This window comes from Barbus barbus (assembly GCF_936440315.1).
Source record: "Barbus barbus genome assembly, chromosome: 19".
NCBI lineage: Eukaryota > Metazoa > Chordata > Actinopteri > Cypriniformes > Cyprinidae > Barbus > Barbus barbus.
The window spans coordinates 22,396,058-22,397,054 of record NC_136747.1 but is presented as its reverse complement, the minus strand read 5'-3'; positions in this window follow the sequence as shown (position 1 = coordinate 22,397,054).

Genomic DNA, 997 nt, shown 5'->3' with positions numbered 1-997 from the left:
AATGCTGAGCTCTGACATTTCAGGATTTGTGTAAATAACACTATATAAACCGTCGTTTAAAACCATTAAGCAATATGCGATAACTTTATTTACCATTTCACGTCTATTTGTGTGCACATTAAGTCTGTAAAAATGAACAATAACAGTGGATTTGTTATATTCAAGATTAACTAGTTTTACTTTAACGTGCATTTAGGTGTTTGTTAATTACTCCTAGTCCCACCAAATCTCCAGACATGAATATGCATAGATGGAAACTATTAATGATCTCAGAAATGTAGGTAATGTTTTACTGACAGCAGTTTCTACATGTAATTCCAAACCCTTCCCCTCATGCACATCTGCTTTTGTCCATGATTGACAGAGACGATCAACCGTGTGGCACCTCTAAAGAAGGTGTTACTGAAGGATGAACCTCGGAGGGCAAAAGAGAGTTTGAAAACCCCTGGTTTTAAAGGGTGGGGGGCGTTATGTAAGCCAATGGCTACCAGCATTTGGTTACACACATTCTTCAAAATATATTTTTTAATGTTCAACAGGAGGAGGGAACTCTTACAGGTTTGGAACAACATGAGAGTGAGTAAATTACGGGACCAGTTTTTGGATGAACTTTCCCTTTAAATTTGGCTCAACACTAGATGATTTATTTTCTGGAGAAAATTAAACTTTCTCTGAAGCGAACAGGAAATGCATGCGAGATTTAATGAGGATGTGAAAGTGTCATGCAGTTTCTGAACTGAACTATACTGGATTTTTCGCAATTTAATGCTAATTTTATTAAGCAGTTTAATTTTATAAGCAATGACTATTCAACTATAAAGGACAACCTCATTCATGAAGAAGCATTGATCATGTTTTACAGTAAATTAGCCATCTAATTTAAACCTTTGCTTCCTTTTCTCTTTAAGGAAAGAAAGAAGCACGAAAGATGTATACACTGAGGAAAAACCTGTTTCAAAATGCCCCGTAATGTTTTTGTGCTATTTTTTTTTTTTTT